Source organism: Planococcus citri, chromosome 5 (assembly GCF_950023065.1).
Source record: "Planococcus citri chromosome 5, ihPlaCitr1.1, whole genome shotgun sequence".
Taxonomy (NCBI): domain Eukaryota; kingdom Metazoa; phylum Arthropoda; class Insecta; order Hemiptera; family Pseudococcidae; genus Planococcus; species Planococcus citri.
In genome coordinates this window covers 43,126,323-43,140,845 of record NC_088681.1, presented here as the reverse complement: position 1 = coordinate 43,140,845, position 14,523 = coordinate 43,126,323, and positions in this window count along the sequence as shown.

Sequence of the window (14,523 nt, the reverse complement as noted above, 5' to 3'; positions counted from 1 at the left end):
CGTACATGTCTATAATACGTCGTAGATAGGTACGCGTGTACACGACGAGGATGAGGAATAGCAGTAGGAGGACGACAGCGACGATGATATTTTAATCTTAAAAATGTCTTTTAACCTTTGGTCCGGGTACAATTCACGGCGAACAATACCTGAACGAGGCGAGCATTTTAAATACACACGCTACCTTCGCATTAACACATTACAAAATCGTCGGGAAAAATGGAACAGTTCAATGAGAAAAAAAATACGTAGTAACACACCGCTGGAATAACAAACCTGCTTTTTGTACTATAACAATGCCACCCATACATAGACTAACTCGAGTCTTGTCTGCTTCAATTTTCAACAACCAAAAGCTGCCGGAAAAACCGCCAACACCAGAGATGTCGATTGTACGTATGTCTCTTTTCTTTCTTCCATCTTCCTCCTTCTTCTTTCGTCGTCGTTCCATTTTTAGCGTAAAGATCTGATGTGATGCGCTCGAGCTGGTTCCCAAATTACGTGTGCTCCGGTAATTAGCCTGCTACCTTTTTTTTATCCTCAGAATACGTTTCCCTTCCTTTATCTATGTAGCTCGATCCGCCTTCACTTCTGTATACTGACTTAGTCACCAGTTACAGATTCGTTTAAAGGTAAAAAAAAGCGTGATGTTGACGAGGATCTCCCTGTTGCTGCACCAGGTACTCGTGTATTGGTGTGTATTTTGAAACTAAATGAAATTTGATTCTTTTCTGGTTTATAAACACCTTCTCCAATTTACAAGGTGTCATCTTCGCCGGTCTAGCTGTGTTTCCACTTGACGTGGTCTTAACACTGTTCTATACGTGGATTAACCGGCGTCAAATCGCATCGTTCCTTCGTTTCTCCTGTGTAGTAACTTGGATCAATTAGTACTCCTACTTGCAGGATGTCAGATTAGTGAATGTTCTGCCGCGAGATTTGAATACAGTCAAGTAGACGTTAGATGAATCTGTGAAATTGAAAGAGTAATAAACTGAGTTCGTAATTATTTTTTCTCAATATTTTTCTATTTGTACCTATTTAAAACCCTAAATTTCCTATTTTTTTGAAAAATTTCTTTGTTGCGAAAAATTAGCTCTCTCATCATTATTGCAATCATTTTCGGGCAGATCTGGAGGTTCTAACTGGGGTTGCATTTAAAATCATAAAAAAGACAATTCGAATCATGGGTCACGAATCATTGCCCAATATGCCCCACAAACGAGATTCGATCGATTTCCAAGAATTACATAATAAATGATTCGTAAAAAAAGGATCGAATAATGCAATTTATAATTTAACTTGTGTTTTATCAGTTGTGATCTGTCACGAGAAAACCAGGTTAGTGTCAAAAAAATTGATTCGTTTTTTTTCATGGATATTGGTAGTACTCAGTGTGCAGAATCCGCCTGTGGTGGCTAAAACGTTCGCGAACGATTCTTTTGACCCTAAATTCAAGGTTAAAAAAATAGAGCAACTACAAAAAAAAGTCTGAAAATATTTTTTTTGTAATTTTCTTGAAAAGTATGTTCTGGGGAGTCAATATGCGAATTTTTGGGGAAATCGGCCCACATTTGGAGGATTATTAGTGCCATTTTACTGAAATTTGAATGAGGCTTAAGCTGGAAAAATCAACTCTTTTCACCTTGAATAAAATTTTTGAAAAAATTGAAAAACTCAATAAATAACTTTATTTTATATTAATAATTCATTCAAATTTTTGGCGTGAAATTTTAAAAAAAAGAAACAATTGATTTAGGGAAATGTTGATTATGGGCCTTTGGCAACCCTGATTTTGAAAAAAAATGTCAGGTTATGTTGGCACCCCTTGTGGCCAAAAGTGGTCCAAGTTTCACGGACCTACGAATCATAGATCGCCGAACACATAGATTCAAAACTTCAAATGCCCGTCCTGTAAAACTTACGTTATGGACACTAACCTGGTTTTCTCGTGACAGATCACATTTGTCAAAATGTAACAAAGTTTAACAAATCTCAGCAAAATATGTCAAAATTTAGCACTTTATGGTTTGTCAAAATCTGGGCCTTTATACTTGTAATTTGTCACAATTTAGAAAATTTGTGAAAATTTAGCCAAACTTATCACAAATTGTCAAAATTTGGTAAAATTTGACATTGGTAATGATTATGACGATTAATCTGAGGGATGGTTAAGGTCAGAATATATTCACAAAGAATAGACGTATCATCCCGTATAGTTTTCCAGGATAGCTTATGGGATTCTCCCTGATTCAACCCTACATTAAATGTAGTCTCACCTATTCAAACTACAAGAAGTATAGGCTCGACAATATTCACAACTGATACAAATAGAGTGTCTATTCAATTGTAGGAGCTTGCAACGAAATAAGAACTCGGAACTACATACTATAACTACACTTGTATATTTGGGGTAACAAATATACACCTTAAAACAACACATAGATGAGTAAGATGAAGTATAACTAACTGTACCTTATGATAATAAGAAAATATTATACACATACCACAACAGTGATGAGAAGGAATCTGTGTTCTCGGGATCGAGACCTCTTGAAATAGTAACATATATCCTTAACAATTTAAGTGCTTGATGTAAAAAACATATATTGCAACAATTCAATAGAATCACATATCACAACATGACACACACAAAGCGCTGAAGTATTGATCAGGTACCTGAGATTACCATCTTTGGTCACCTATAGTGCAAGGACATACACGAGCATAACAGACCAAATTCTCCTATGTATTTCTTCACCCCAGCTACTTATGCAGTGACGAGAGATATTTCCAGTTTGGTGCATGAAGCCTCAAACTGTTATTGTCACTCCTGGGTTTGGCTTAAATGGGAGTTAACACATGGCCAACGGGGTAAGATGGCCAGGGGGCCATTACTCGAATATGGGACGGCGGATCGCGCTGCAAAAAATATATTTTATTCCTCATAACAAAAGAACATACCAGACATAAAAAAAATTTTCAGTACTTCATTTGTGTCTGTGTGAGAAGTGTTAATAACATTTTAAGGCTAATTTTTTTGCCAAAAGAAGAATTTCGGATTTTTATTATCGTTGCCAAAACGTATTTAACGAAGTGATAAGTAAATATTTCATATATCATTCGAAACCTAGAACTCTCAGCTTCATTTTCATATAAAGTTTTAGTCATTTCAAGACTTCACAGAGTCACCAGAATCAAAAATACGTGACCATGTCATTTGGGAAAGATGGCCATATGCTTTACGTGTTAAATTCACGCTGAAAATAAATTAATAGATCTAGTACATGTCTCTGTGATCGTAATACATGTCTCTGTGTTATTTTACAGCTATAAAAAAGAAAATCCTATAAAAATAAGATAGATTATGATAAATAGTTGGAATCTGTACCCCATTTGGGGTAAAATTTCCACCTCGCTGTAAAAATGATTAAAAATTGCAAATAAATTAACAAAATGCAAGTTTCTCAAGTTATTAAATTTAAATAATATAGGTAATAAAAACCCCCGAAACTTGATTTTGTTAATTTATTTGCATTTTTAATCACTTTTATGGGATGGCCATCTTACCCTGGGTGGGTTGGCCATCTTTCCCGCGTACTTTTTTGAGAGCCCAAAAATCAACTTTTCGAATTTCTTTTTTTTTATATGAATAAGTTCACCAAACCACTTTTCAATTAAGGGAAGTTGTAGAGGGATAACTTAGGTTTATTTTTTAAAAAAAAAAAGTAGAATCGGACAATTTCTGTTGACTCCAGAGCGGTTTTGGCAAAACATGGCCATCTTACCCGGGTTTACCTTAGACCAGGGAGGAGAATTATACAGTCACGATCATAATAACATGTATTTGCATGATGCTACCTCACAATTTTTTTAGAATTTGTTTGAATTTAGCAGGATTTTGCATTAGTCAAAATTAAGTTAACCTTACCAAACATTAAAATTTATTCAAATCTATCAAAATTTAGCAAAATTTTATCATTTGTTAGAGTTTGGCTGAATTAAGTAGATATTCTGCAAAATTTGTCAAAATTAAGCAAACCTTGCAAAACATTAAAATTTATTCAGATTTAACAAAGTGTGTCAAAATTTACCAAAAGTAATTTGTTAGAATTTTGCAGAATTTATGTAGTAAAAAGCAAAACGTGAAATTCTCATTGATTATTAAATATTAGTAGGTACCAATAAAATTGACCAAATGCTATCAATGTGGGATAAACTTTTGTGAAAAAATTGCTTGAGATTCATAAAAACTGTAAAACTAAAATAGACATTGAAATAACTGAAAATTAAAAAAAAATAAATAAATAAATATTGAAATTTTAGTAAAATTGGGATTAAGTTGGTAACAATTGCTTAGAAAATCATATTCAAAGTTGATGAAATTAAATTTGAGTAAGATGTTTGAAAAAATCCGAAATAATATCAGCAGTTATTATTTTGTTTTTAGCATGTGGTTCAACTTCCAACAAAGATTTTTTGAGACGATTCCAATATGATAGATAAATGCCAAATACGATGTTGGGGCTCCGAATTGGCTTGGGAGTAGTCTCAACCAATTTTAATCGGTTGACACATGAGCGTTTCAGCCACTTGTTGACTTACTTATGCAATTTCACAGGTGACTTCAATGGTACAAGATTTTATTTCATCTTAATTTCACGACTGGATATTTATTTACATGACGACATCATGAATGAAGAATGAGTTTGAGCGACTTATAGAATCAAATTCGTGGATCGAGGTGTACTTAATCTAATAATCTAAGCATTTTACATATTGAATTAATATAGTATCTACTTGGGGTGATGGTTAGGCTTTACTTGAGAGGGTTTAACAACCAACAACAAAATACACTTAATAATCGATTATTATTGACAAACGAGGGTTCAAGATGGTAATACATAATATTGTTTTCCCCATTTCCGAGTTTGTTTTTTGGTTGAATACCTATTGATAGAATTTTTTCAAAACCTTACATATCACCCTATTATTACTTTTTAAAAAAAATTCCCTCTAAAAGTTCATCAAATGAATGAAATGATCATTGGAATTGGTAATTGAAAGCATTCTTTAAATTTTTTTATGGTATATGTAGATTGTAGGTACATATAATCAAAATTATCCAAAATTCAATTTTGGATAATTCATATTTTTAAACCAATTTTGAAAATTGGTTTAAAAATATGTATTTCAATTTTGCGTAGTAGGTACCTACTTCACAACTACGTGCCCATCTCTCACCAACTAGGAAAACATCTATCACTTCATACGAGTACTGGAAATTGCTCAGTAAAAAAATATACAATTGTATACTTACCTAAATAAAAAAAAATAGTAGGTAGGCGTAGGCAACGATAGAACGAGGTTATATGATACAATACATTGTATAATAGGTGCATACACTTTAGCACAGTACCTACAAGTATATAAGTTCATACTATACCGCGAGGCTTATTATAATATAGCGAAATATACGCGATATTAAGAGGAAAAAGTAACGAAGTAGAAAGTGGTGTTTTCAACCCTAAATGAAGTAAAAAATAACGAGGCAATGATTTCATCTATTAAAGTAAAATTCCCCCCGTCGAAAACTGTCAAAATTATCCGAGGCTGCTTTCAATGGTCGGTTTTTCATTTCTGCGTTTAGCAACTTAAAAGTCCCTTTGTTCCCGTTTCGTCTGCTCGGATGCTGCCGCCTTCGAAATTTACATCATTATAAACGCTATCTACCCCAACATTTTAGGTTAATGAAGTTTTATGGTATTTGAAAGCTTAACATTATATTTACATTTAATATGATCTACACCGACCGCGTCCGCGTCCGCGGAGCCGCTCTCGTTATCGCATCGGTTTATTATTGTAGTGTGTTTAGGACGACGATGAGGCGAGCGAGGCGCGAATTAGGGATTTTTTTTAGCAGTTTAATAGTGTTGGCGGTTTTTTTTTACGACTTTTGGTATTTCGATAGCTTTTATCCGGGGCCATCTCGAAATGTGCGGTTATGAGTTGATTGATGCCATTTTTCGTTATGTGGAAATGGAGAGGTTTGCTTATTGGTACGCGAGTAACCACCTATGTTATGTGCTGTAATCTCTAGGGTACAACGGATAGATCTGATCAGGACATTAAAAAGAGGGGTATAACTTGAATGTTTAGTATCTGGTACCCAAAATTATGCCTGTATGAGTCCCTTAAGTGAATACTGATCTCTGTGTATCATACTCGCTACTCAAATCAAAAATGAAAATTCAAAGTTTTTGCTCCGATGAAAATGCCTACCTACCTTAAACATTGCTCTTGTCTGTTGTTTTCCAGGGGCGGGGTTGGTGAGAGGGGGTTGCAAGAGAAAAGTGTTCGTAATTCTCAAGTATGTTCATTTTAAGGTGGATTGCGAAAAAAAATTCGGAGGATTATTTTAAAACATGAAAAAAAGTTTTGATTGGTGAGACCCATTCGACCCCTTTTTTTACGTGCCCGTTGAAAAAGTTGAAAAACCCCTTTCACTCGATGAAATTAACTCATCACAAAAAATCAAAATTCTGAGTGAATTGAAAAAAATGAACGAATCTTGATTTTTTTGCTATGTGTGTAATGTCGATCAAATTTTTCATGAAAGACTTCGGAAAAGACGTCAAAATAGGGCAACTGAATAAATTTTAACTTTTTTTGATGTTTGGATTTGAAAATTGAATTTTTTCGAATTTTGATTTTTTTGTGATGAGTTCATTTCATTGAGTAAAAGGGGGGTTTTCAACTTTTTCAATAGATGCGTAAAAATAGGGATCAAATGGGTCAACTTCATCAATCAAAACTTTTTTTCTTATTTTAAATCAAAAAATCGCATTTTTTCACAAACTTCGAATTTTTTTAAATCGACTTTGTGACATAGTACCATCCCAATTTTTTAATATGTTGTTCAGCGTAAAAAGTTGTCCATAATATATTTTTTTCAGAATTTTTGAGAGTCGGAACGATATGAAAACATCGTTTTGAAACTTTTTGAGCTAATTTTTCGTACAAAAAAAGGGGCAACATTGATTTTTATGGTATCACCAAAAAGCCTTTCAAACCTCTGAACTATTGGAAAAAGTTTCATGTTGGTAGGTATCGCGGTTATCAAATAATCTACTGCTGAAATTGATGATATTTCAAGTTCTCTGAAAACTTTGACATCTCCTAGCAGCCTTTGAAAAAGAGCCAGAGGGCTGCGATTTGCGCCATTGGTCATCCCTAAGAAAGGTCTTTCCACAGGAAAAATTTCAAAAAAAAAATCACCGACCCCCTTACCACTTCTTGGTCGAATTAACGTGGAATGGCCCAATTACAAAATGTGGTACTTTTGAGTAAATACTTACCTACCTACGTGATTTGAAAATATTAACTTCCAAGAATTTCACAATAAATTCGTCAAAACATGGAAAGAAATCGTTTCTGAAACTTTTGGAACACAGTAAAGCCAATTTTCCAGCTGGATTTTTTTATTTCACTTCATGGTAAAATATTATCATTTCAGTCCTAATCTTTGAGAGAGAGAGGATGAAAGTGTTTGTGATTTTGAAGTATGCATTTTCTTGCAGAGTTGCCAAACTTCAAAGCTCGCTATCTCAAGAATGTCTGAACGTGGCACAAATGTCTGTAAATTTTAGAAAGAATGAATAAGAGATTGAAAATCGTTATTGAATTGAAATTTGAAAATCTTCACAATTGAACTTCACACTCTAGGGAAAGTTCAGTTTTTCATAATAAAATCAAAAATTGTAAGCTTTCGTTTCAAAGTTTGAAAAAAATTACATCGAGATTTTTTTATTCTCCTGTTTTCAAAAAAAAAAAATCCGGTGGAAAGGGAGAGATAGGAGATTTCAAATTTTGATAAAAATTCCAAATAATTTGATACCTAAAGTAGGGTGGAATATCGATGGTCAGTGATTCGATAGTGCTGAGCTCGAATATTGCCTCAATTTTTTTGATCCAACTCCTTTAAAACCTCTTCCTTCACAAATGAAGGCAATCAATTCTTTCAGGATTTGACCCTTCGGTTTCATCTATGTCGGTGGATTTTATGAGGAAATGGTTTCCTAATTTATGATTTTTCTCCAAGGTCAAAAAAATCGTGCCTAAAGGATCCAAAGTTTGAAAAAATCCATAAAATTGTTTAAAGTGCTCAATTTCTGCGACAGAATTCTTTCAAATAAATTTTTTTAAAAAGAAATACCCTCGTTGGTCGTTGAAGTAAAGTTGGTACTCCTGTATAAGGCTCCATAAGTTGAAAAACATAAAAAAATGAAATGAAACAAATTTTTCAAAAAATTCAACTCCGCGCAGATTTTTTTTAAAAATTACCCAATTTGAAAAAACCTTTAAGTAGGTATCAGTCTCTAAAAAAAAAATGATGATAGTAGGTATAATTATTGCTTATATCTACTCGTACTTGTATTGAACTTTTAAAGTTGAAAAAATGAAAAGTAAAAATACCTGTAGAAATGTACGATGAACATTTTTCAAATTTTTTCATCTACCATATCATCTATCCACCCCCCTGAGGTTAAATAACTTCACTAATAGCCCATTCGACGCGGAATTTGGTTTAGAATAATTTACTTAATGACATATTTTTTGCTAAACATCTGTATTTTTCAACGTGAAGGGCAAAAAGCCAATTTGAAGGAGGAAGAAGAGGAGCTAAAATCCCAATGGAAGGGGATACACACCAGGGACGAGACCAGACGCCGCAGATTTCTGTTTAGGACATCAAAATGGACCTCTATACCAAAATTCAGCTTGCCAGCTCTTTTTGCACCATTCAGTGCTAAAGTTGCTGAGCTATATCGAAGGTAATTAAGATTTAAGTACGTTTACGAGAAACTTGTCAAAAGAGCAATTAAGAAAAACGTACAGCGAGGAGCGTGAAGAGTACCGACCCCTGCAAACGAGATAACTTAAGTTACAACGAGTAATTAAGGAAAATGTTGAGCTTTGTAAGAAAGAGGCGAGAAGAAGGAGGACTGATCCTCGAGTTCGTTCGTACGGAAATATTTCCCATTCACATAACATAAATTATCCGATCAAATAACCATTTGAATGTTCGGTAAAATGACATAATTTTTCGCGATGGCTGCAGCAAGAGGTGTGAAAAGTCAGAAAAGAATTCCTACTCTTGCGGCGAATTACTATAGTTTCGTTGCAGTTATAAAGGCAATGGCGGAAAAAAGAACACCATTTTTGGAAAGAAATTTTACAGCCCACTGTCTCAGTTTGGCGACATTATACGCTCCGATGACGTAATAAATTAATAAATTCGTACCTATAAAACTTTAACGGCGAGTAACACGTATTTATACAGGATGGAAAAAATAAGGCGAACGAGCGGGAAAAAAAGAAATTAAAAAAGGGACCAAAACAAATCACAAAAATAGAAGGAAATTTTTCGACGCCGCGCCGATTTCGTCTCGGGCGTAATCTTTCCCTTGTGGTAGAGCGCGAAAAAAAAAGTAATAAGGGCTTAATCCCGTATAACAGGGGACCTGTAAAAGCCTTAAAATGAGTAGACATGAGTTAAAATAAGTACTGCGGGCGTAAGGCTACGAGAAATCCTTTTTATAAGATGTAATTTTCGCGTTAAAGAACGCGGAATCCGGCTGCAAAGGCAACCAGACAACCCCCAATGTGAGGCGTATACGAGTACTCGTACAAAAGAAAGCAGATTAGCTGAGAGAAGATCCTCTACGAGATGAGCTAACCTCGATGGATGCCAGTCTATTGCCTTTTTTTTTCCTTCGTTGACTTTATAAATGTGCGAAGCTTTTACGAGCATCATATGTACGAAAAGAACCGGGTGCTTTGAAACAAAAGGATATACTAGGTTTGGTAAATTTCACCATCCGATGTCTTTTTCGTCCGAGCATTTGGTTATGTTTCTTTACAAGAGGTAAAACCTCAGTTTATCGCAGCAATAAACATTATTCTTATTTAGTCTTAGCTCTTTAGTAATTACATTTTTCACCTTTTAATATCTCGTAGAGCGTACCTAGTACGGCGTCGAAATACGCCGAGTTTACTACTACGTACCTCTTTACAGCGCACAAGACGAGGTAGGGAGGTGCACTACTTACTTTAACCATCCAGTACCCGGAGTAATGAACATATTATTTTATAACGACCGAATTTATGAACTTGGCTGTAACAATTAGCCGCAAACTGAACCTGAATAGATACACTTTATGGAAAATGTTTTCGTTTCAAGCTTGAAAGCTAAACTTTTTATGGTGCGGATTTTTTTTTCTCATTTCGCTTTACGACGAATAAAAAATATTACGTTTGTGTAACGAGATGGCGAAGAAATGAAATGCAAGAAGTGTGAGCATTGGGAAGGTTAATTTCCACCTCTTTTGAGAGCATCGAATAAATACGCAATTTGAAAAAAGATTATTTTTCTTTTTTCCGTCTTTTTACGTATATAGATAATGTTGGTAAATATTGCGAACGTTTTTTTGATTAAAAACCAAGCGATAGTGATTATTTTTTTTTGTGTGTTTCAGGAAAATTTGATGTATTTAGGAAAGATGAAGATGTTTAAAATCGTGATTACTGGACGAAGAAATATGGTAAGTTTTAGTACGTAGTTGTTATCAATTAGACGAAGTTTATTGATTTATAACCAGAAGAGCACTGAAAGCAAAAATTTATTTTCACTTTGAGGGCGTACTTTAGTACGTATGTAAGTAAATAGGTAAAAACATTTAATCTTACCGAAAAGAAACAAATGCTCGAATATTTTTCACTTTTGGATATGGTGTTTAAAAAAGGCTTTATCTAAATCGCTACGAAGCCCTTTCTTTATTAATTTTGTTTATTAATTTTTATTTTTTAAATGTTGAACCTATTTTTCAAATTTTACAAATTATGTTTTTTAGATTACTTTTAATTGAGGGAATGATATGCATTCAGGTATACCTTATTTTGCAAATTTAGAATCTTCCACTTCCCACCCCTCCCCTCAAAGTTGTAATCTCGATTGAGAACGTTTCCCTATTTTTCATTTTTCTTCTATCCAAAAAGAAGTGGTGCCAGTAGCCTCTTTAATTTATTATTTTTGAATGAAAAAAATTCAATTCATAAACATTTTTTTTGACTTGGAATTTTTCTAAATAATCCTCTTTTCAAGAAAGAAACTTTTCCTGGTTCTTCAAACCATATTGAGCCCTTAAGAATGCCTCACAAAGTTGAAAAAAATCACCAAAAAAAATGAGAATAATTCCAAATTAGAGACAATTTTTCGAAAATATCAGATTTCCACATTATTTAAGAAAAAAACCTTCGTTGTACACCCCCCCCCCCCCCCCAAATAATGTTGGCTCTGTTGTATAAAGCTCCCCAAAAAATTGAGAAAAATAAAAAAATATACAAATATTTATGTCTACAGGAATTTTTTGAAAATTTTTCAGTTATGGGCAGAATCTTTGTAAATAAGCACCTTTATAAAGCGATTCAAAGTCGAAAAAATCAACAAAAAAAATAAGAAATTATTTATATCTGTACAAATTTATTGAAAATGTTTCATTTCTTGGCAGAGTAGACGTACTTTCAGTTTTAGATAACCACACTTTCAAGACCCCCCCCCCCCCTTGATCCTTCAAATGATGTTGCTTCCCATTCGTATGAAACCCTCCAAGTTAAAAGATATCAAAAATGATAAAAAATTTACTATGGAAATTGGAAACAGATAATAAGTCGACTTTTTTATCCAATTACATTTTTTTACTTGACTAACGACGTCGATTGCTTATATAAATTATGAGGTCGCAAATTTGACTAAAATTAACAGCTATGTAGCCAATTTTTAAAAAATTCCAACTAATTGATTCGATTTTTTGGAAGTTAAAGTACACTCGAACAAAAAAAGTACTTCGCAAGACCCACATGAACTAAAACTCGAATCTCTGTGAGCGTGAAGCAAAATCACTTTTTTTCGAGTCAAAAGTATACTCGTATAATCTTTTGAGGGTGAATTTTGCCATCCTGACATTTTTTTGTCGTTTATAAAACTTAATTTTTAGTTTTTTGAACATTTATTGTCGTAGTTATCATTTTTTTTATGTTTTGCTTTTCTCTTATCTACCTACATTAAAAAAACAACATTTTGATATCAAAACTGTATTTTGAAACTCTATTTCCTCATGTACAATTGAGTTATATTTTATTTTTCATTTGACTAAAAACTTTTCGCCTTTTTGGGGGGGGGGGGATTTGGAAAATAACATTATTTGAGTAAATTCTTTTATGCCAAAAAATGTTTGATATTTCTACAAAAAACTGTGAAAAATATAATTTTTTAACGTGGAATTCGTTCATTTTGAAAAAATATATTTTTGGATTCTTTGAGTTTTTTTTTCATATTATTTTAGGCATTTTGGTTTTTCAGAAAAAAAAGACTGTTTTTTCATACTTATAAATATCTATATTGAAACATATATTTTTTTTTGTAAAATTATTTTTCCAGACAAATTTTTTCGATTTTTTTGGAAGATGGTAGGAATTTTTAAAACATGTTTTCTCAATTAAATAGGTAGATATATTAAAAATAATCCCTTCAAATTTTATAAACAGCCATTTGATTTTTTCGGTTTTTCATTTCTTTCAATTTTCTTGAATTGAAAACAATACAAAATGCTACAATTTTCTATTTTTTGGTATTTTACTTGAAATTTTCTCACACAAAATTGCATATTTTTTCATTTTTCGACATTTACAGGGGCGTAGCAAAGCAATTTTACTTGGGGGGAGGGGGGACAAAATCCTGAAAATTCCAAGTACATACAAAATCACAAATTTTCCAACAACTTAGCTTAGTGTAGGTATAGGTACATACCTATTTTCATCAAATAAACTCTACACTTTTTCATGCCTTCCCAACACGATACTTCAAACGTGTAAAAGTTATGATTTGTACAGTATCTTTCTTTGCAATTGTGTTTGAATACATAATTTCTTGTTAACTGATAAGAAGCTGGAAAAATTGAAAGATGATTAAAATTTTGATTTTAAAAAACAACCAATGAGTTATTAGTCTTGAATTCACAAATCTCAGAGTTGTCAAGTCATCATTGAGTAATTGCAAACTTGCCAATCTCATCACTCAAAATTTCCAACTTTTGTCAACTTCCAAAATTCTCAGAAGCAGAACCCCCCCCCCGCCGGTTGCTTTGCCCTTGAATATTTTATCCATTTTTTTGCCTGTTTCAAATGTTTGTAGGTAGGAAAGTATTCTATTTTTTTTTTAGTTTTTTAAAATACTTTTTTATGACATCTGAACATTTTTTATCATTTTTTTTTATTTTAAGGAATACTTAAATAGGTACCTAATTATTCATGTATTTTATCCTACTTACGAGTTCATTGTTTTTTTATTCAAATACCCTCTTACAATAGAACCATTCGAGGTGTCGTGTCCGCCTCCGATTTGAACGGGACCACGATTTTTGGAAAGAGCATTGTCTGAAACTCCCATAACAAGAATTTCAGCTGCCCGAATTCATTTTTTGATTTTTAGCGAATTTTAGAAAATTCAATATTGACTGTTTTTAAAAACTGGTTACTTATTCAGTAAAAATAATGAAAATTGGTTCTGAAACTAATATCAACTCCCTCAATCCGAATTTTCACAGCTTTGAGGCATTATGGAGCCTCCAGCGCGATTTTCAATTTCTCCAGAATTTCGAATTTACTCCAAAAGACGTGGAAATATCACCTTGGACATCTAAAAATCGAGTTATGTCTTACACTCGACCTATTTAACGAGTTTTTTTTTCGTACTTGAGCCAATTTCCAGGCGGACACCTCAAGTGCGTTCTTTTGACCAGTTTTTTTTTACGAGAAAAATAGTTCTTTTTCCATATTTTTGGATCGTAGTATTCGCGCCAAAGGTCTAAAATAAAAATAGGCCTAATCATATACATAATCAACAGCACAACTCTAACGTACACCGAAGGGAAATGAATGTCATAAATTCGAAATTTACCTACAGGGCGATACATATTTTTTCAATTACAGTCGCACAAAATATATCATTTATTAACGCAATATATCCTACGTATTCTCCATTCCACAACTATACACCAAGTGTAAAATACACATAAAAATGTATCTAAACGATGGCGAAACGAAACGCAGCAATGAAAACCACTTTTCAAAAAAAAAAATCAGACATCCCCTTAAATAAAATTTATATCAGTTCGAAATAATTTCGTCGGCTTTGGTTTTTTTTCTTCCCTGTAACGCGTTTAGAAGCCCTAATATAGGAGAAATTTTCGCATACCAAATACGACGAGGACGACGGGTAGATGAGTACACAGACACACACGTATACTACGAGTATATGTACGTGAAGAGAAGACCTAGAGAGAACAGCCTATACAGATAACTCACTTTCGGTAAATTGCGTAAACGGGAAGGAAAAGTGAAAAGCGATCCATCTCAATTTTCGAAGCTCATTGAAATTTAGTCTCCCAAAGCGACCGCAGAATC